At 45.8% G+C, this 22,424-nt stretch overlaps 1 protein-coding gene across 1 annotated transcript in view; it reads left to right on the top strand.

Moving 5' to 3' along the window:
* ERBB4 (erb-b2 receptor tyrosine kinase 4) overlaps nucleotides 1–22,424 on the top strand; it is a 538,583-nt gene that overhangs the window by 312,518 nt on the left and 203,641 nt on the right. The window lies entirely within an intron of this gene.

Raw genomic sequence — 22,424 nt, 5'->3', positions numbered from 1 at the left:
GGTTTTAAATTATGTTTAGGTTACATTCTGGGTTTTTTATGTTTTAAACTATTTTAAAAACTACTTTTAGGTTAAGTTCTGAGTTTTTAAAAGAGTTTTAAATGATTTTAAAAATTACTTTTAGGTTAAATTCTGATTTTTTTTAAAGTTTTAAACTACTTAAAAATATTTTTAGGTTAAATTCTGAATTTTTCTGCAGAAATACATAATTCTTGATGAAATTTCACATAAATTGGAATTTTCTTTAAACTGGAATTTACTTTCTTGGGGTTTTTTTAGTTTTATTCTCTGTGACTTAAATGTTTTTGGTTGGCTGAGTGATGATGGATGGCTGAGTGGTGGTGGTTGGTGGAGTGGTGATGGTGATTGGCTGAGTGGTGGTGGATGGTTGAGGGGTGCTGGATGGCTGAGTGGTGCTGGTTGGCTGAGTGGTGCTGGTTGGCTGAGTGGTGGTGGTTGGCTGAGTGGTGGTGGATGGCTGAGTGGTGGTTGGCTGAGTGGTGGTGGATGGCTGAGTGGTGGTGGATGGCTGAGGGGTGGTGGTGGTTGGCTGAGTGGTGGTGGTGGATGGCTGAGTGGTGGTGGTTGGCTGAGTGGTGGTGGATGGCTGAGTGGTGGCGGATGGCTGAGTGATGGTTGGCTGAGTGGTGGTGGATGGCTGAGTGGTGGTGAATGGCTGAGTGATGGTGGATGGCTGAATGATGGTTGGCTGAGTGGTGGTGGATGGCTGAGTGGTGGTGGATGGCTGAGTGGTGGTGGATGGCTGAGTGATGGTTGGCTGAGTGGTAGTGGTTGGGTTGAGTGCTGCTTGTTGTTTTGAGAGGTTTGGTTTGGTTTGGTTTATTTTTTTTGTTTTTTTGACAGCTGAAAAGTAAATGAAGCTTTTTCTTCTATACTTGTCTGGAGAAAAAGTAAATGTTTCAGCAAAACTGAATTTTTCAGTTCACATAACACCATCATTTGATAATCTTTTAATTTTTTTTTCTGTTAAAATATTGTAATCTTGCAGCAATCGTATTTTTCCGTCATGATGATTGAAACAAATTGATTTAAGAAGACTCAAAAGATTTCAGTTATTACTTCCATTCTTTTTCATAAAAGTCTTTCATTGCCATTGAGTTAATTTTTGATTCAAACTGGTTAGTATGACTTCCAGGCTTTGGGATTACTGTCCTCAGCTAGAACTGGATGAAAAAAATCTCTCATTTCAGTCAGCTTCACCTCATTAAGGATTTTACTTTGATTTATTTTTTTTTCCATTTTTTTGTTTAAGATTTTAAGTTTCCTTTCCTTCCTGTTGTGTAGCTGATGTGAATGTTGCCATTTCTACCTGTTGAGGGAGAATGTGATTTGACTTGAAAACAAGGGTTCTCTATATGCTATCAAATGGTAGCCTTGTTCCAGTTTTGATTGAGCTCATGGACCAATGAATCAGTGACAGAAGACTGACTTATTCAGTATTTCAGTATTTTTTTACTGATGTGCTGTATCCTGATAGAGATGCTACTGTGGGGTCCCCATTTGCAGATGAACTCCTCATCTGCCCAAAACAAGCCAGCAGTCAGAGGTCTCCATTGGGTCAACTTTACTCAGAGCACAAACTCAGTATTTATTATTTGCATAAACTGAAAGGGCTATCTAGGCTAAGAGAACAGGAACCAATTAAACTCCTTCATCAATTGGATTTTTAATCAGTTTTTGAGGGAATATTAAGGCTTTGATACTAGGAAGACAATTTATTGGCTGTAGCGTAGCTCTTAGCAGTGTTACAGCCAGATGGAGAGAGGTGATTCTGCCACTCTGCTCTGCTCTGCTCTGGGGAGACCTCACCTGCAGTGCTGTGTCCAGCTCTGGAGCCATCAAAACAACAAGGACATGGACCTGATGGAGAGGGTCCAGAGGAGGGCCACAAAAATGGTCAGGGGGGTGGAGCAGCTCTGCTATGAGGACAGGCTGAAGGAGCTGGGGGTGTTCAGCCTGAAGAGAAGGCTCCAGGGAGACCTAAGAGCAACCTGCCAGGACCTGAAGGGGGCTCCAAGAAGGCTGCAGAGAGACTGTTTGCAAAGGCCTGCAGGGACAGGAGCAGGGACAATGGCTTCAAAGTAGAGCAGAGCAGATGGAAATTGGATGTGAGGAACAAGTTGTGCAATATGAGGGTGGTGGAACACTAGAAGAGGTTGCCCAGGGAGGTGGTTGAGGCCCCATCCCTGGAGATATTGAAGGTGAGGCTGAAGAGGGCTGTGGGCAACCTGATCTAGTAGACGATGTCCCTGCTGAGTGCAGAGGGGCTTGGACTGGAGGAGCTTTGGAGGTCCCTTCCAACCCCGATCATTCTATGATTCTAATCACTCTAGCTTCCTCTGTCAGCCCAAAAGCCAGTCAAATCTCATTCAGTTTTTAATTCAAGTGATGTAACTCAGAATTTTCCATTGCACTGAAAATGTTCAGGATGTAGTAAAGTCCCTGGAGGTACTGCCAAGTAACCATTCGATGGAAAGAGTCCTGTTAACCACAGTGGGTGTTAGAATGGGCCCTGGATTTACAAATGAAATTAAAGAAGTGGAAGTCAAACATGACAGCATGATGCTAAAGAAAGTCTTGCCTGGTGGGGTGCCAGGCTGCAGCCACATGTTAGCAGGCAGCGCTGATCTTGGCTTTTCATGTTGTGTGAAATGTAGGGTTTGGCTCTTTGAATCTGCTGTCAAGATAGGAAAGCAAATTACCAAGAAAGAGCACTGGAAACTAAATCAATTGTTTTTCTCTACTCAAGGGAATCATTTCCTGCTTCATTCAGTCAGAGGAGGAATGCTCTCAAATGTTTTCCTTTAGAGCTGAGGAATTTAGTTTGTGTTCCAACTTTGAAACTTTCTGCTCTGTGTTTAATGTCAGTAATGTGTTCTGCCACTTCCAAGCACAGAAGGAGCTATCAGACCTTTGTATTCAGCAGTGAAATTGTGCTTTTATTTTTGTTTGTTTGCTTTGTTGTTTTGTTTTTTTTTTTTCTGTTGGTGTTGTCGGTGGTGCTGTTTGTTTGTTTGTTTTCTTTCTAATGGAAAAGGTTCATTTTGTTTGGCCTGACAATGGGCAAAACTGCCCTGGCAAAGTGATGCTTTTCATTACTGTAAGGGTGTAAATCAAGCATGGATGTGTTTCACGATAGACAGGACATTCTTCATGTCCCTTTAGCAATTCCATGCCTTCCTTGGGCTTTGCAGACCATAAAATAATAATTAGTTTTACTCTTAGCCATCGACTTGGATTTCTTCCATTGCTGTGAATTAGCAGTGAGTTGAAGGGCAAGGTTCTCTCCAGGCAGGCAGTGAAAGCAGGACTCTAACCACAAACAAGACAGCTCTCATCTTCACTTTCACACCAGTGTTTCCTGTCTTTCCAGTTTTGCAGTTTGCAAATGGATATCTCCATGAACCACCGACTGGAGGGCTTCTGTAACTGTTCAGGAGGGAACTCTTAAAGGCACAGGAACAGGCTGTCCCCATGTGCCAAAAGACAAATCGGTGGGGAAGAAGGTCAGCCTGACTAAATAGAGAGTTTTGGGTGCCTAAAGTCTTTGGAATAAGGGGCAGGCCACTTGGGAGGAGTACAAGATTGTACTCTCCTGCAGGGAGAAAATTAGAAGGGCCAAAGCACACCTGGAAAATAGTTTGGCCTCATCCATGCAGGAGACGGTCCTGCATCTGGGTCAGGACAATCCCAGGCACCGATTTAGGTTTGAGAGCAGCCCTGAAGAAAAGGCCTTGGGGGTGCTGGGGGAGGAGAAGCTCAAGAGGAGCCAGCAGTGAGCACTTGCAGCCCAGAGAGCCAAGCAGAGCCTGGGCTGCAGCAAGAGAAGTGTGGCCAGCAGGGCCAGGGAGGGGATTCTCCCCCTCTCCTCCACTCTGCTCAGACCACACCTGGAGCTCTGGGTCCAGTTCTGGAGCCTCTGTTCCAGGAAGGATCTGGAGGTGCTGGAAGGTGTCCAGAGAAGGGCCATGAGGATGAGCAGAGGGCTGGAGCTGCTCTGCTCTGGAGACAGGCTGAGAGAGTTGGGGTTGTTCAGTCTGGAGAGGAGAAGGCTCCCAGGAGACCTTCTTGTGGCCTTTCAGAATCTGAAGGGGGCTACAGGAAAGCTGGGGAGGGACTTCGGAGAGTGTCAGGAAGTGATAGGACTGGGGAGAATGGAGCAAAACTAGAAGTGGGGAGATGGAGATTGGATGTTAGGAAGAAGTTGTTCCCCGTGAGGGTGGTGAGAGACTGGCAGAGGTTGCCCAGGGAGGTGGTAGAAGCCTCATGCCTGGAGGTTTTTGCAGCCAGGCTGGATGTGGCTGTGAGCAACCTGCTGTAGTGTGAGGTGTCCCTGGCCATGGCAGGGGGGTTGGAACTGGCTGAGCCTTGAGGTCCCTTCCAACCCTGACAGTTCTGTGATTCTAGACTACATTATGTATTTTTCAAAAGCCTGTTAGGTTAATTGATGGATCTCATATGCCTTTTTTTACCCTGTAAGGACCCACATTTATTGTTGGTCTTCAATTTAACCTCACAAAGGCTTTCTCTGTATGCTTAACTGCCAGGAAGTCCAAACTCTGAAACAATTTCCTCTTCTACTTGCACATTCCAGTTCTTGCCATTATAGCACTTGGTGTGCTGCATTTGAAGTCAGGAGGCAGGGCAAGGCTTTGCTCACACCTGTGATTTGTGTTCTGTCTGTCTCTACACTGTGTTTAACTCGCATCATCCCTGTCACAATGCTGTCTGATCATGACTCTGTGAATCACATTAATTACTTTCCTGGCTGACCTCCTGGAGCTGCTCTGATGACGCAGAGACTTGAAGGAATGGCACAGGCCAGCAAAGAATTCCCCATGCTAGATGGAGTCCTTAGCTGGCATGTAACCAATGTCACTGCTTCTCAGTGTTCCTCCCTTCTTCCCATGCTGAGAATCTTATCCCAGGAATGCAGAGGGGACAAGAGCTTTGTGTCTCAGCAGCCTGTAGCTCTTTTCTGCCTTTTGGGGACAGGGGGGTAGATGCTGGATCATGACTGTAAAGCTTCAGTGTGGGCTCCCCCTTCTAGATCAGCATTTGTTAGAAACCACCAAAGATAGCAGAGGGAAGCTGGAATTTCCAGGGTGCCCAAAGGAGTCAGTCAACCTCCTTTCCCAGCTCCTACTGGAGTGGCAGTCCTCCTTTCTGACAGCTGCGGTCAGTGGTCTCTTTGGGTAGAGCAGCATTGTTGTTGGAAGCTCTGGAACAAAAAGTGAAAGGAAGAGCATGCCTTCCTCAAAGGTTTGGTAACCATTGCCTGAAGGGATGATTGGAAAGCTGTGAAAACGTGGCTCTGCCATCCATTAAGAAAATTAGCCAGTCATGAAAGGATGGTTCCTCTAAGCTTTCCTGCTCTCAAGTCCACCAGAAAGGTTTAGCTAACTCAATTCTTTAAGCAAGGCTGTGGAGAAAGCTTTTACTTTAGGTATGACTTTTAAAGGTGTGCATCCATCCTGTGATCCATTCAGCTTAATACTGAGAGAGCTCAGGGCTGTCAAAGGGGGAGTGAAGTTTCTGTTTTCCAGTGTGTGAGAGATTGTAAGTCTGAAGATGTCATCAAAAGCATATGTTGGACATGATAGGAAAGAACTTGCACCTTGATGTTATTACTCTGGCAAGCTGATGCCTCTCTCTGTTTATGCCCTAAGAAAATGTCATTCACATTTCCCATTTAACTAACAGAAGCTAATTAGCCAGGACCCCTCTTTGCAAGTGGTTACATCAAATGATGTGTAGATGGTAACTTCAATTACAATCCTGATGCTAGCTGTGTATCACCCATGGATGTTCTCTCAACAAATCATCATTTCCTAAGCCAAAAAACCCCAAAGCTGGGTTTATGTTCTCTCTGTGTGTAAGAGAGCTAAATAACAGCAAACCCTATGTAATGCAGGCAGATCCTTCCCGAGCTGCTTCTACCCCCACCCAGTAGGACTCCGATAGAATCCAGCAGCAGCAGCTCAGAGTAGATGATGGGGAAGGGAAACCACCTCTAATAAATTGCTTATGTTAATTGCTTTTATGGCTCTCTGTTCCATTGCTTGGAGGGAAATGTTCCATATGCTCTGTATTTTTATAAAATAATTATAGCCGTTCTGGAGGGGAAGAGAACCTTTGTATAAGGGAAGAGGGAAATCTGTGAGTATATGAACTAAGCTATAGTACTTGAGTGGTAACGTAGCTGCTCTTGAGAGACTTTGACTATGCAGCTTTCTGTTGCAGTGTCAGAGCAGTTGAAGGAACAGATTTGGTTTTATTTGTTAAGAATCAAGACTATAAAAGCAGGCAGTTTCTTGTCCTCCCTCTGTGGGTTGGGTAGAGCTCACATGTGACCTGCTTAGGACAGACAGAGAAATCCCTGCTCTGTTAGAACTGGCTGCTAGGGAACTCATTTTTCACACAGACCTTTCTTGTGGGAGCCTTTGTTGTCACATTTCACTGCCTGGAGCTTCAGGAGGAACACATTTGTGATTCCTGCTGTGATTTCTGTAGTTCTTCACTTTTTTACTACTCCCACTTAGGAAGACTGGCCTGCTTAGCAAAGGAGCTAGGCGGAGGTTCCTTCTTTTCTGCTATACAGATCTAAACTCAGATGGAAAAGCTCTCATTGTCTGTAACATGCTCATAAAGATTTGTCTGGGATCTGCAAGGGGTTCCTACTTCATGTTCCACCTCAACATGAGGAGACACTACTTTATGGTGAGGGTGACAGAGCACTGGAGCAGGCTGCCCGGAGAGGTTGTGGAGTCTTCTCCTCTGGAGACTTTCAAAACCTACCTGGATGTGTTCCTGTGCAGCCTGACTTAAGTGATCCTGCTCTGGCAGGGGGGTTGGACTCAGTGACTTCTGGAAGTCCCTTCAGCCCCTAACATTCTGTGATCTGCTTTACTCAGCAGGATTAGCTGGTGTGGTCTCATAGCATGGGAGGATTTGCCATGACCCTACTACTATAGAGAGAAATAAGCTATCAGTGTTGGAGGAGTGAAAGAACTAGCAGCAATTGTCACACAAGTGCTTTTCATAATCCATTCTGTGGCTCCAGTACTTTGAGGCTGCTGTTGACAGTGCACAGGATAGAATAAGGTCAGGGATGTGATGGTTCTACAGTTTGCTACACAGAGGGTGCAATGTGAGCCAACTGCTTACAGGGCATCCTGGAGTTATTGATACTCACAGAGCAGGTTTCACAGTAGCTGTGATCGTTGGGTGGGTTTGGATAGTGTTCCTGACTGCCTAGTGCTGTGTGCCCAACAAAGAAATGCTACAGTCAGGTGTTGGAAGTTGCTTTGGCATGTCACCTGGGCACAGGTGTGGCAGTCCTTACTGTCTCATTGGGTGTGTGCCAGCCCTTGTGCCATTCTCAGCTGCTGAGATCTGCAGATCCATCAGTGCCATACCCACTCTTGAAAAGCAAGTAAGCAAGCAGGGTTTCTGCAGAAACAGGCAGGGGCCTGTCTCTGGTCTGCTTAGCACCCAAATCAACATCATTCCTTTTGTAGCACCTCTGTTGTCCCTGAACTTCAGCCCAAGTGTTTATTAAGTCCTATCCCTCTCTGCAAGGCCCAGCTTGGTGAGCTGTGTAGTTATGTTAGCCCCATCTCAACAGCAAGCTTCTCAATGTTATGAAGTGTGTCATGGAAAGTACACAAGTGCCCTAATCACAATGCTCACTAAGCACTTGCCATGGAGTCATTTCTGTTGGAAAAGACCTTTAAGACTATCCAGTCCAACCATTAACCCAGCACCACCATGGCCATTAACCCATGTCCCAAAGTGCCATGTCTACATGTTCTTCTAACAGCTCCATGGACAATGGCTCCACCACCTCCCTGGGCAGCCTGTTCCAACGCCTGACCACTCTTTCCACGAGGAAATTTTTGCTCACATCCAATCTAAACTCCTCCTGGCACAATTTCAAGCCATTTCCTCTCGTCCCATCACTACTCACTTGGGAGTAGAGGCTGACTCCTACCTCACTACAACTTCCTTTCAGGTAGCTTAGGAGAGCAATGAGGTCTCCCCTCAGCCTCCTCTTCTTCAGACGGATCCCAGTTGCCTCAGCCAATGCTCATAAGACTTACTCTCCAGAAGTTCTCCAATTTAAGCTTTGTGAGGTCATAACCAGATTTATTTTTGCAGAGATTTTTCTCAATACCACAAGTTGCAAAATAAATTTTCAAATACATGAAAAAACCCAACCCAAACAAAAACTCTTTTTTTTTTTTTCCCAGAAAACTGAAACTGTGAGCAGAAAAAACTAAGTATTGATGAGGCCAGCTGTAGTAGGTCACTGCTGAAAGACAAGAAGTGTCAGGAAATTCCAACTTGAAAATGGTTTGGTAGAATGGCAAACAGCACAGAGCCCTGCTGCAGAGGTCACTGCTTTTGTTTCTCATTAGGCTGCATCAGCCTTGTGTCATGTGTCTGCAGTGGTTTGGCTGCACAGATAACATAGGAGGCAGAAATAAAACTGTGCTGTGAAGAGATGACCTTATTCCAGAGCAACACTATAGATCTCACCACTCTTTCCTATGGGCTTCTTCCATGGCTTGAAATGAGGATTTAATTTAGATTTAATGTTGTTATAAATTAATTATCTGTGATTAAAAATACATTGGTAGAGCTTTAGAAATATATAAGATGTAGAGTTGCTTAAACCTCAGTGAATGGTTTTTAATAATTCATCAGTATTTAACTTAGAGTAAATCAGAAGCGAAGCTTGCAGGCTCACTCCCAGTCTCCCTGTGTAATGTAGGATTTGTCACTCCTTCACAGTCAGACAATTTGCATTACAAATGCATTGGAGTTAGAGTCTGGCCAAGACTTAATTCTCTGCCTTCTGCCATACTCACTGTGACCTGTAAGGGGATAAAGGACCTGCAATTCTTGCATGAAACAGGAAGGTCTTGGTTGGAGGTCTTTAAAACAGAACATTGCTGGAACTAGATGAGAGATCTTCATTCACCTGCAAACCCACATTGTCCTTCTGGTAGCACCTGACTCCCCTAAGAACTCCCCAGACCTGCAAACTGGCCTCCCAGCAAGGATTTAGTAGGATTCAGCCACAGGAAACCAGGATTCATGAGACATAGCGACCTGGTTTGGAGAGGAAGAGGTCAGATGTGCTCTGCTGCCTGGCCTCAGGGCTGGAGGGAAGGAAATATGGAGAACCACAGAACAAGGACCATGAGGATGAGGAGAGGGCTGGAGCTCCTCTGCTATGGAGACAGTCTGAGAGAGTTGAGGCTGTTCACTTTGGAGAGGAGAAGGCTCTGAGGAGACCTTCTTATGGCCTTCCAGAATCTGAAGGGAGCTACAGGAAAGCTGGGGAGGGACTTTTGAGGTTGTTAGGGAGTGATAGGACTGGGGGGAATGGAGCAAAACTAGAAGTGGGAAGATTCAGATTGGATGTCAGGAAGAAGTTCTTCCCCATGAGAGTGGTGAGAGACTGGCAAAGGTTGCCCAGGGAGGTGGTGGAAGCCTCATGCCTGGAGGTTTTTGCAGCCAGGCTGGATGTGGCTGTGAGCAAGCTGCTGTAGTGTGAGGTGTCCCTGCCCATGGCAGGGGGATTTGAACTGGATGATTCTTGAGCTCCCTTCCAGCCCTGACAATTCTGTGATTCTATGAATATAATGTCTACAATCAGGTGTTGTGAAAACCTGTGTGGTCCTACAGGCAGATAGGAGAGGAAAGGAGAGCACCAAGGCTAGTGGGGGCTTTGGAGAGCATGTCCTACAAGGAGTGGCTGAGGGTTAGTGTGGAGAAGAGAAGGCTGAGAGGACACTCTCTACAACTACCTGAAGGAGTGAGGCTGGTGTTGTTCTCTTCTCCCAAGTAACCAGGGATAGGATGAGAGGAAATGGGCTTAAGCTGCACCAGGGGAGGTTTAGGTTGGACATTAGGAAAAACTTCTTTACTGAAAAGTGTGATCAGGCATTGGAGCAGGCTGCCCAGGGAGGTGGTGGTGTTGCCATGCTTGAAGGTGTTCATGAAGCTGTAGATGTGGTGCTTCAGAATATAGTTTAGGGGTCATGGTAGTTGGGTTATGGTTGGACTTTATGCTCTTAAAGGTCTTTTCCAACTTTATTGATTCTGTGATTCTGTGTGCTGATGTTGTAGCATGTGTACAGTCAGGTCTGCTTGATTAGACCTCTTCAGACCAAAGTCAGTGTGTTCAGCCCTGGAATCTGCTGTAAGTGGGGACTGTGTTTGGCTTTGAAACAGATTTATTCCTTTCTGACATCTCTAAAGTAATCTTGCTGTCCTCCCTCCCTTCCTTCTTCTTGGGAGGTGCTTTGGTGGGGATGTCTTTGGTCCTATGAAGTTTTGGAATGTCTGGTGTCTACAGATTTTTATTGGTAAGTAACCATTGAAAGTGAAGCTTTCTGTGGGGATGGCAGTGCTCTTTGCAAAAAGGTTCACACTTCTTTATGCAGTCTTAAGGCAATTTTTAATGACACCATCCTCAGACGGTAGTGAACAGGCTCCTTTGCAGACATGGCAGCTGTTGAGTCAATCAAAGATAGTGTAGATGATTTCTGTGATGGACGCTCAGCAAATGATCAAAGAGGCAAGAAAGATTGTGAGACAATGGTGAAGAACACGTGCTGGCCAGTTCTAATGGACCTTTCCACTGGCAGAGGGTTGTGAGGAGCTTGCTGTGTGTTTTACCTTTCTGGTACATCTTTCAACAGAGCTGGTGGTCCCTCACCCTGAGGAGCTGTGGCACTTAGGCAGAAATCTGAGAACAAATTCAACCTTATCATCAGGACAAAGGCCAGACTTTGGTTACACATGGTGTTACGTTTGAAGGATTGTAGTTTGCCTGCAAACATAGCTCCATTTGCTTCCAAAACCTTCTGAGCTAGTCTGGTGATTTATTTTGGGGGTAATTCTCCAAATTCATATCAAGTGTAATTCCTAAACCCACCACATGTGGGACAGGCTTGATGTAATCAAGCCTGGCTTGTAAATTATAGGAAGTTTTTCTTATAGTACCTGCAGGAAAATTGTCTGAAATGTAATCAGCCTTTTAAGGAAGAAGTGTGAACTGTTTCCTGTAATAATTTGTCTGAATGACTACCAATCCCCTGCCTGTGATATTGGAAAGAGAAGCCATCAAAGCAGCACACCAAGGTGGTACCTGCCTCTTAAAATGCTCACTTGGGTTTTCATGACATGTTCTTACTTTCATCACCATTCCATTTGAAATCGTAGCTGTCTGCTTGTAGTAAACCTAAGGATATTTAGGCATCTCACTGCAATTCAGTAGCACAAATACTGCTTAACAGACACAGAAGCTAGAAGGTAACACACAGAATCACAGAACCATTCAGGCTGGAAAAGAACCTCAGGATCACCAAGTCCAACCCAGAACCCCACTCTACAAGGCTCACCCCTAGGCCAGAGCCCAAAACACCACACCCAAACCACCCTGAGACACAGCCAGGCTTGGGGACTCCACCACCTCCCTGGGCAGCACATTCCAATGCCTGACCACTCTTGATGGGAAAAAATTCTTCCTCCTGTCCAGTCTACAACATGTGTGAAAAGAAGAGATGGCAGGGAAAGAGTAGAGGCAAATGAAAGGGTTGATCATAGTTTCCAGTGATTTGTTGCTGTTTCTTTTGCTCCTCTTGATGCTGTTAAGGGTCAGCCAAGTTAGAACCTGTAGTGTATTGTGTTGCTGGGTATGGTCTTTCAGGACATTGCAGTGCCTGCTATTGCCAATCTAGCATGGTGTGGTGGGTCATCTGCAAAGTGTCCTAGCTTGGGTTAGGAACATGGTGACCAACAGGGGCACAGACACATCTCCCTTGGCTCAATTTGCAGTCAGTGAAGTCAAACTGACTCCTTTGGGTGGCTGTGGATACCCAAAGAGGAGAGGAGTGAAGGAGAGTGTTTGGGGATTTTCAGGTTTTCAAGTTGGGAATGCTGGTGGACAACAAGTTCTGCATGGGACAGCAATGTGCCCTGGGGGCCAAGAAGGCCAATGGGGTCCTGGAGTGCATTCAGAGGAGTGTGTCCAGCAGATCCAGGGAGGTTCTCCTCCTCCTCTATTCTGCCCCGGTGAGGCCTCACCTGGAATATTGCATCCAGTTGTGGGCTCCCCAGTTCAGGAGGGACAGGGATCTGCTGGAGAGAGTCCAAGGGAGGGCTACAAGGATGCTGAAGGGACTGAAGGAAAGACTGAGAGGCCTGGGGCTTTTTAGCCTGGAGAGAAGACTTGAGAGGGGATCTGATCAATGTCTATCAATATCTGAGGGCTGGGGGTCAGGAAGGAAAGGACAGGGACAGTCTTTGCTACTTGTGCCCTGTGACAGGACAAGGGGCAATGGATGGAAACTCCAGCACAGGAGGTTCCACCTCAGCAGGAGGAGGAACTTTTTGACTGTGAGGGTGACAGAGCACTGGAACAGGCTGCCCAGATTGGTTGTGGAGTCTCCTTGTCTGGAGCCTTTCCAGCCCTGTCTGGATGTGTTCCTATGTGAGCTGTGCTGGATTCTCTGGTCCTGCTCTGGCAGGGGGGTTGGACTGGAAGATCTCTGGAGGTCCTTTCCAACCCCTAACATCCTCTGATCCTGTGTGATCCTATTCTCTCTCTCATGATAGCCACAGAAGTAAAGATTTAAGTGTTTGTTCAAAGGTCTCATTGGTCTTGTTTTGCTTCTCCTAAGAGTTTTGGGGTCTGTTATTGTGTAGGAGATGGTCTGCTGTAAGCTGTGCCTCAGAAGCACGATCCTAATTTTGTGTGAGCTTTTCCCCATAGTCAAATAGGATCTTCTGATGATCAATACAGTTTGTGTAGAGTCTTCAGACAGAAAGCTATCCCTGTACAATAACAGTGATCAATCTGCAAGAAGCAGCAGGCAGACTCAGGAATAGATTCCATGTACCCTGCTCTTTATCTCCCATTGGATTTTCCTTACTATTTATGAGCACTGGCTGCATTTATTCCCTGCTATGCTCCACAGAGATAAATTCTGCATATTTAACTCAAATGAGGAATTGCTGAACAGTATGTTGAAGTTGGCAGCATCATGGCCATTGGTAGTATCCTGATAAATGTATCCTGAAGTGCTTGTTTCTATAGACATTCATAAGGGTGCAGAAGGAAGCACTGCTGTGTTAAAGTGTTCTTTGTGACTTAGCATTTGAAGGAAAACTTGTTCATGGCGTGTGCATATCTCTGTATGAACTCAGGGAATGCATGACTGAGAGAGGGCTGCATCTTTCCAAACACAGTCTTCTCCAAATCCTCCCTGTGCTCTAACTTAAATCTCAAATGGAGGTGCAAAACATACTTTAATGCCACCACTTGTAAAAAAACTCAGCTTAAACCCATGGAACCTCTACATTTATCACAAAACAAATCAGTTTTGGAATGCTGGTGGGCAGCAGTTTCTGCATGGGACAGCAATGTGCCCTTGTGGCCAAGAAAGCCAATGGGATCCCGGGGGGCAGCAAGAAAAGTGTGGCCAGCAGGGCTAGGGAGGTTCTGCTTCTCCTCTGCTCTGCTGTGCTGAGACCACAGCTGCAATCCTGTGTCCAGTTTGGGGCTCCCCAGGTCAAGAGAGACAGAGACCTGCTGGAGAGAGTCCAAGGGACAGCCAGAAGGATGCTTAGGGGACTTGAGCATCTGCCCTGGGAAGAGAGACTGAGAGCCCTGGGGCTGTTTAGTGTGGATAAGAGAAGGCTGAGAGGGATCTATCAATAGCTGAGGGCTGGGGGTCAAGTGGAGGGGGCCAAGCTCTTTTGGGTGGTACACAGCAATAAGCCAAGGAACAATGGAGGCAAGGTAGAACAAAGGAGGTTCTACCTCAACAGGAGGAGATTACTTCTTTCCAGTGAGGGTGCCAGAGCCCTGGAGCAGGGTGCCAGAGAGGTTGTGGAGTGTCCTTCTCTGGAGACTTTCAAAACCTGCCTGGATGCATTCCTGTGCAGCCTGCCCTATGTGTTCCTGTTTAGGCAGGGGTTTGGACTGGATGATCTCCAGAGGTCCCTTCCAACCTCTAACATTCTGTGGTTCTGTGAGTTGGATATGAGAAGACACTTGAAGATTGGGAACATGGTGTGGCAGTTCTCATCAGCTTATCACCTCACATTTCATTGTGATGATTGTTTTGGTTTTCCCCCTCTGCCAGTGCCCCTTGTTCTGACAGCTGGCTCCTGTGAAGAGGCTTGTTCTCCTAGGTGAGATGGAGCATAGAAGGTAGGTGCAGAGCTGGAGCAGAAATGGTCTCGCAAAAGTTAGGGCTTTGTTTAATGTACAAAACCTCTTCTCACAAAGGGGAAAGGTAAAGTCATAGAGACTTCAGAAGGAGGGGTTCTGGGAGAGCGTCTCAGGCTTGGTCCCCAAATGCAGTCCTTGAAGGTTCCCTACTGTGAAATCCTCCTGGAGCCTATGAAGCAAATGCTTGCTGCCTCGTTACAGAGTCCACTGTTCACAACCACTTAGACAAACAAATCTCTCTGTGCTGCTTCAATCTTCTGAATGATTACTCTGAGGGAAGACTGGTGTAAAAAGAGAGATTTTCATAAGAAAGACAATGAATTGTGAAATAAAAATGAAAGGTATGGCATGGAGAAACCTTCCTCTTGGCAGAAGTGCTTAAAGGTATAAAACTACCTCTGCAGTGCTACAGGCAAGGATTTGGTCAATTGTCTGTGAGGTTAGGTATATCCTATCTTTCCCAGAGGGGTTGGAAGTAGGTGATCTTCAAGGTACCTTCCAACCCAACCCATTCTGTGAATCTATGATTATGCTGAAGAGCTCATTTCCAGCAAAAGCTTCACAGGAACTTCAGTGAATTACAAGCACTTTGCCCCAGTGGAGCCTGGAAAGTACTTTAAAATAAAAAGAATAGCAGCAGAAGGAAGAGCACAGTATTCAAAGGGGTTTCCTCCTCTTGATTCCTGCTCTGGCAGGGGGGTTGGACTCAATGATCTCTGAAGGTCCCTTCCAATCTCTAATGTTCTGTGGTTCTGTGATTATTTAAATTACTCCCCAAACATTCCTTCCTGTCCTCTGTTCTTTACAATTTGATCTATCACCCAACGGGAGTGAATTTCACTCCGTGTCCTGTGCCTAATATTGAGTATTCCAAATTGTAGACAACAGAGTAGGGAACATCTAATTCATCATGAGAACATGTCCCCACAGGTCTGATTGTTCTTCCAGACTCTGGAGCATGCATCTATCTCCATAACTGTTTGTTAGCTGTGCAAAGGAAATGGCATGAATTAGCCTGACTCAAGCTGCCCCCCAAAATGCTAATGGATTCCTATTGCTGCAGGACTCACTCATCTGTATAGTCACTGCTGGAGCAAAGCTCAGGGTAGGCTGAAGTCATTTCAGAGCCATTTGGGCTTGAGTTCAGCCTTCTGTGTGAAAAATTGTGCAGGGTGAAGGCTGAAGGTAATTGGCCTACTCATGTCTGCTAGAAGGTGTGACAGAACCCAAAATGTAGCAATGAAGAAAACCGTTGTAAAGATCTGCCCTGAGCAGCCCCTGCAGAGTGAAGGAAATGTTCCTGCTCGGGTCCAATGGCCAATTTTGTGCTAGGATTTGTATTGTCTGTGTAACTCAGCTCCCACAGAGTGTTAGCTACCTGCTGATTTAATATGGGCATTACCTTGTCTTTCTCCCAACTCCTCCAGTGATGGAAAGCTCTCTGGCTCAGCTTGTGCTGCTCTGTGGCACTCGTGGGTCTGACAGTTAATGAATACAAAGCAGGGCCATCAGACAAAGTTGCCTCTCAGCACATGATGTCCTACAGGGCAATGTGCTTTATGTCTCTCTTTGAGAAAGCAAGGTTTCCTACTAATAATTTTTATGTACAGGAATAAGCTTTGAGCCCAGTTGACTGCAACTGGTTGCAGAGAAGCAGGTTGAGTTTATTGCTCCTAACAGGAATGCTTTATGCAGAGAGAGGCCTGGAGGTGATGCTGATGAGGTTGTTTTCAGAGCAGGCCATCAGCACCAATGGTCATCACAGCTCCCATTTCCTTTACTGAAAGCAAAATGTTCCTCTTCCTGACAAAACCAGGAAATATGGCAAGCTTATAAGGAGGATTCTTCCTTAACATGATGAGTTGGCTTCACCTGGAAGCCCAGTCTAGTGGAATTAATTGGCTTTCTGTCACAGATGAACCAATCTGTGATACCAAACTGGGAGGCTTGGCTGAGACACCTGAAGGCTATGAGGCCATTCAGAGACTTGGACAGACTGAGAGCTGGGCAGAGAGGAACCTAATGAGGGTCAACAAGGAGAAGTGCAGAGTCCTGCACCTGGGAAGGAAGAAGAAACTGCAGCAGGACAGGTTGGGAGGGGATCTGCTGGAGAGCAGCCCCAAGGAGAAGGAGCTGGGAATGCTGGTGGACAACAAGTTCTGCATGGGACAGCAATGTGCCCTAGTGGCCAAGAAGGCCAATGGGGTCCTGGAGTGCATTCAGAGGAGTGTGTCCAGCAGATCCAGGGAAGTTCTCCTCCTCCTCTATTCTGCCCTGGTGAGGCCTCACCTGGAATATTGCATCAAGTTGTGGGCTCCCCAGTTCAGGAGGGACAGGGATCTGCTGGAGAGAGTCCAAGGGAAGGCTCCAAGGATGCTGAAGGGCTTGGAGCACTGCCTGGGGAGGAGAGGCTGAGAGGCCTGGGGCTGTTTAGTGTGGAGAGGAGAAGACTGAGAGGGGATCTGATCAATGTCTATCAATAGCTGAGGGCTGGGGGTCAGGAAGGAAGGGACAGGGACAGGCTCTGCTCACTTGTGCCCTGGGATAGGCCAAGGGGCAATGGATATGAACTACGCAGGAGGTTCCACCCCAACTTGAGGAAGAACTTCTTGACTGGAAGGGTCCTGGAGCACTGGAACAGGCTGCCCAGAGAGGTTGTGGAGTCTCCTTCTCTGGAGCCTTTGCAGCCCTGTCTGGATGTGTTCCTGTGTGAGCTGTGCTGGATTCTCTGGTCCTGCTCTGGCAGGGGGGTTGGACTGGAAGCTCTCCAGAGGTCCCTTCCAACCTCTAACACCCTCTGATCCTGTGATTTTTCCTTAACATGTACTGGCTTCTCCTGGGAGTCCAATCTCATGGGTTTAACTGGCTTTCTGTCACAGATAAATCAATCTCCATTATATGGTACCTGACTTGGCAGATTTTACAGGGACTATTAAGCTGTTTACTTAGAGCACAAGCCAGCAAACAAAGCCATGTGCAAGTTCTTAACAAGAACATTGCTTTCTTATGGTGTATCCAAAGGGAAACATCTCAGCCTAAAAATACCAGGGGTGCAAAAATGTCAGCTGGGCTTTGCCGTTTTGCAGGGAGGGAAGCCTATGAAAAGCCTCCATGGTGATGCTGTAATCCAGAGGTTTCAGTATTCATTCCCGGACAAATGTATTAACAGGGAGTTAAAATAGAGAGTTCTTAGTAGTTTGTGGTGAAAACATAACAGAAATGTGGTTGTTCTCCTAAATGATGCCATTTGGATTTAAAACTAGTTTTGAGGAAAGCCACTGCACATTCTGTCTGCCTAATAATGATGAAGATGTCATCAATTTATAATCAATGACTATCAAATTCTAGAATTCTAGATTATTTTCAAAGATTTACTTGAATGTTTGAGGCATGAGCAAGACACAGTTAAAACTGAAGAGATGCACATTAATAGATTTATTTGTGCCCTGTTGCTGTTTGTTTTCAGGAAACAGATAACCAAAACCTGTGCAAACCTGCAGTAGATGGTGTCTCCATGTGTGAAATATTTTGGTATACACTAACAGCAGCACATCTGCAAGCCTGTTGTTCTCTCTTGGCAAAGCCAGTGAAGAAAACATTTGTGCATACAGATAACTTGATTAGAGTTATCTGGAAATGTCCTTAAATGGCTGCCTGAGGAAGGCTCCAATATGGGAATCAGTGTGGGTAAAAAAAAGCAGTTTTGACTGTTGTGGTGGTTTGAGACTCCCCAACAAATTTGGAGAATTACCCCCCCAAAAATAAATCCCCAGACTAGCTCAGTTGGTTTGAAAGCAGAATGAATCTGCATTTACAAAGCAAGCAAACTCTAGAAATATAAAATGCAATGAATGTGTACAAAATACATTTGCATATATTCACAATTTAGAAACAACACAAAGATGCCCTTGAATCATTCCCAGACCCCTCTGGGAAGTCCAGCGGGGGGTGCTCACAACCTCTTCCCTTTTCTCTTCCCCAGTACCTTCAGAGACACAACACAAAGTCAGTTCAGCCAGCAGAAGGTCAGGAAAGAGAGGTAAGGGAGCAAGCCATGGAAGCTGCAGAGAGCAAGAAGTGAAAAGGGAGAGAATAGTTTATGCAGCTAACTTTGATCCCAGTCTGCAAGCAAATGCAATGATATAGACCTATCTAGGTTACTCTTCTGCATCCAGTGGCTAACCTTTATTTACCTTTTTTCTATTCAAAGTCTCTGGTATTTTCCTAGGCATCAGCCTAAAACTGTGACAACTATAGACAGCAGTTTGGCAGCATTAGCCTTGTCTAGAGTGAAAACTGATGTTTAACTTCTGAATGGACCTAGACAATGGAGTGCAATGCTGTGGTCATTTTGCATATTGACAAGTTGTGGCTAGAGCAGCCTCCAGAGTTTACACCTGGCTGACAGTGCAGAGGATGCTGTTGGCCCACATCCAGATTCAATATGAAATTGGTAGTCCTTGAGACCAGCTGCCAGTCAAGTTTGGTGTTTTCACATGATAAAGGCCCCCAGACTGAACATGAATGGTGACACCTGTCACTTTCAAAAACACCCTCAGGTGAGGTGGAGAGCTGGGAAAGGAAAAATACAAGGCTGAGCACATCTTAGTGTCTTAACTTCTTAGCCTCTTAATTCATCTCATGACATGAGATGAATTTTTCCCAGCCCCAGGGGATCCCCAGTTTGTGAACAGGAGGCCCTCTGGAAGTCATGGTTGTAGAGCTCTGCTGGGCAGTGCTGCACAACAGAGAGAAGATAGTAAAGCATAAAGAAATTTGTTTCCCAATATGGTGGTTTATCTTGTATGTATTAAATACTAAGGTTATCATTCCAGGATTAGCAGATTCCAGCAGATCTCTAGAAGTGCTGCTTCAAAGTTGGCCACAGTCCCCTTTGGACTGGGTGAGGAGTATGAAGCACATGAATTGTCCTTCAGGAGTAAACTAATGCCTTGACAGCAAAAACCTACAAGAAGTGACTACTGGGCAGGTCTTTGAGGGTGTAATGAGTATGAGATCATATAATCCTCTAAATCAGTAATTAGCCTTTAATACCTGATCTCAAGGCACCATGGGAATTGCAGATGCTATGGGTGGATGGAGTGACGCAAGGCCCTCCTGTTGAGCAACCTTGTCCACCCTGGATGACTAACTGTGAACCTTTTTTGATCTCAGTTTTGGTGTGTAAGAGTGGATTTCACAGGCTTTTTAAATATGAAAACACAGCATACATTTTAAAATGAATCCATTATTAATTTCTCCCAAGAGAAGACTGGAGTCTTGCTTTCAACACAGCCACAGATACAGTTTCCACTCTCCAAGGCAGGTTTTTTCCCATGTGAATTTTTTCCCTCCCCTGCTGCTGCTTCTCCCAGTCTTTAACTGGGTATTCTCTGCTCAGCTGTGGAGGGGTGGGGGATAGCAAATTAGTTATATGAGGTTGGATTATGATTCTGGGCCATGCTCCTTGGCCTCTTCATTATATTGTGATGAGCAGATAAGCCCAGAAATGCCTGGCAAAGATTGTTTTCATCTTCTTGGGTAGATTTTCAGTGCATAAAGGAAAGCAGGAGGAGACTCAGGGGAAACCTTATTGCTGTCTACAACTACCTGTCTGGAGCACCTCTCCATTGAGGACAGACTGAGAAAGTTGGGGCTGTTCAGTCTGGAAAAGAGAAGGCTCTGAGGTGACCTTTTTGTGGTCTTCCAGTATCTGAAGGGGGCTACAAGAAAGCTGGGGAGTGACAGGACTGGGGGGAATGGAACAAAGCTGGAAGTGGGGAGATTCAGGCTGGACATAAGGAAGAAGTTCTTCCCCATGAGAGTGGTGAGAGCCTGGAATGGGTTGCCCAGGGAGGTGGTTGAGGCCCCATCCCTGGAGGTGTTTGCAGCCAGGCTGGATGAGGCTCTGGCCAGCCTAATCTAGTGTGAGGTGTCCCTGGCCATGGCAGGGGGGTTGGAACTGGGTGATCCTTGTGGTCCCTTCAAACCCTGACTGATTCTATGATTCTACCTGAAGGGAGGTTGCAGACAGGTGGGGGTTGGTCTCTTTTCCCAGGCAACCAGTGACAGAACAAGAGGACACAGTCTCAAGCTGTGCAGGGGAGGTTTAGGCTTGATCTTAGAAAGAAAGAAAGAGAGTTTGGCCATTGGGATGGGCTGCCCAGGGAAGTGGTGGGGTCAGTGTGCCTGGAGGTGTTTAAGAAAAGCCTAAATGAGGCACTTAGTGCCATGGTCTAGTTGATTAGTCGGGGTTGGGTGATCAGTTGGACTTGATGATCTTGGAGGTCTCTTCCACCCTTCTTGATTCTGAGACTGATTCTGTGATTCGGTGATTCATTGATTCCTAGATTCAGTGATTCTGTGATTCAGTGATTCAGTGATTCCTAAATTCAGTGATTCAGTAATTCAGTGATTCCTAGATTCAGTGATTCAGTGATTCCTAGATTCAGTGATTCTGTGATTCAGTGATTCCTAGATTCAGTGATTCTGTGATTCTTTGATTCCTAGATTCAGTGATGCAGTGATTCAGCAATTCAGTGATTCCTTGATTCAGTGATTCCTGGATTCCTTGATTCAGTGATTCCTGGATTCCTTGATTCCTTGATTCAGTGATTCAGTGATTCTTTGATTCTGTGATTCAGTGCCTATATCAGGAGTTTGGTGGTGTTGGGTTCATAGTGAAACTGAAAGAAATGTGACCTAGGTCTGGGTTTTGGCTGTCTGTTGTTTGTGCTGTCTCCAAAGGACTGACACAGAACTGCCTCTCTTTGCTTGGCTTTAGCCTTTCTGAGCCATAGCAGAGAAACAGTCTCCATGCCTATCAGAAGGACTTAACAAAATGCTGGGGTATTGGTAGTGAAATTTCTGTCTCCTCATCAATATTGCTCCTGTTAACTTGCATGGAATTAGTTTTAAGTGGGCAGTAGTCTGAGGTGGGTAAATGTAGTGAACTGCATTGACAGGTGGCTGTGGGACAGTAATGTAACAAAAATAAAAGTGGATGAATCCTTTAATGCCACTACAGCTAAGGAGATTTGTATGTCCAGCTGCATGTGAAGCTGAACTCTTAGGTGCATATGAAAAAAAAAAAGGATTGGATTTAAAAAACCCAAAACATAAAATGGGCCAAAGGGGATTTATTGTCTTCAGCAACACCTCTGAGCAGCACCACCTTGCAGGGATCCATGTTAAACAACCTGACCATTGAGCAGGAACCAGCATGTTAATGAAATGTACCAAGGTATTCAATATCAGAAACTGCAAACATGAAAATAGTTGAGGAATGATAGAGGAGATGTGAAGGAGTTAGCGCAACAGATAGAAAGGCAAGCTCAGCCCAACAAACATGAGCACCCCAAGAGAGGAAGGGAACACACTGGAGCTTAGAAAATCATCTCTGTGTGGTTGGAAATGAGAGCGAAGTGCACCCATGGCAGCGGGAGGCGCTGGAGGCAGTGAGCTGTCATTTGGCAGTACAGCAAATGCAGGGCATGGTTGTTGGCTCTGGGGCTTAGCTCGGTAACAGGGTAAGGAGAAGCTGCATGGGCTGCAATCACATCCCCTCAGCTCTCTTTGGCATTGTTTTCATGCAGGGGTAGTGGACTTAGGAGTGAAGGCAACTGTTCACTGTTTGAGGGAAAAGCAGAGCTTTTGCTGTCTTTCATGCATTTGTTTAGTATTTCAATATGCATTTTTCCTGCTTGGTGGGTTGCTCCTCTTATGTTGCCTTTGCAAGCTGACTTTATGGTGTGTTTAGATGGTAGCTCCTGAAAACTCAGCTCTGATTTTCAACCCCAGTGTATTTTGCAGTAATGACTACATGCTCCTTTGGTGAAGTTTTCCAATCCCCTTGTTTTCAATTCACTGCTAAAAATGATGAGGGCTTTCTTTTAAAGCCAGTGAAAGATACATCATGAAGGTTCATTCTGAACCCCTGTGCTCTGCAATCCTCTGTCCAGTTCTGGGCTCCCCAGGTCAAGAGAGACAGAGACCTGCTGGAGAGAGTCCAAGGGAGAGCAATGAGGATGATCTGGGGACTTAAGCATTTTCCCTGTGAAGAGAGACTGAGAGCCCTGGGGCTGTTTAGTCTGGAGAGGAGAAGGCTGAGAGGGATCTGATCAATGTCTACCAATAGCTGAGGGCGGGG

The sequence above is a fragment of the Indicator indicator genome, chromosome 5 (genome assembly GCF_027791375.1).
Source record: "Indicator indicator isolate 239-I01 chromosome 5, UM_Iind_1.1, whole genome shotgun sequence".
NCBI classification, from domain to species: Eukaryota; Metazoa; Chordata; class Aves; order Piciformes; family Indicatoridae; genus Indicator; species Indicator indicator.
This window is presented reverse-complemented; position numbering and strand designations above follow the sequence as displayed.